Genomic DNA, 493 nt, shown 5'->3' on the forward strand with positions numbered 1-493 from the left:
AAGGGACACTCCTCCTGGAAAGCCCCTGGAGCTTAGCTGGCTCTCATCCTGTGAAGCTGGCTCTGGCCACTAGGGGGCAGGGCCATGAACTCAGCCTGGAGGGAGCCTGCGGGGCACCCTGCATTCTGGAGGGATAGTCAGAACAGGCCACCGGGCACAGACAGGCAATGGAGGCAGGGAGATGGAACAGAAGACACCTGGGCTGGATGGAAAGTCAGTGCCATTGGGTGCTGACACCCTGCCTTCTCGGCCACCGCTACATCAGGCATCTGAGCCTGTTGGCCATAAGGACCGGACTGTCCCTCGTAGGTGCCATAGCAGTCCCCATGGAATCCCCCAGGTATCACCAGGCAGCATAGTTCAGACAGGTAACAGGCTTAGAAGGTCCCAACAGCCCAGCTGCACATGCTTAGACACTCTGGGGCTTCCTGTTCAATGGCACAAACTCCAGGACCCAGTGAGGGAAACAGGAGGAACATGGCAGGCCAAGCAG

Source organism: Saimiri boliviensis, chromosome 2 (assembly GCF_048565385.1).
Source record: "Saimiri boliviensis isolate mSaiBol1 chromosome 2, mSaiBol1.pri, whole genome shotgun sequence".
Lineage (NCBI taxonomy): Eukaryota > Metazoa > Chordata > Mammalia > Primates > Cebidae > Saimiri > Saimiri boliviensis.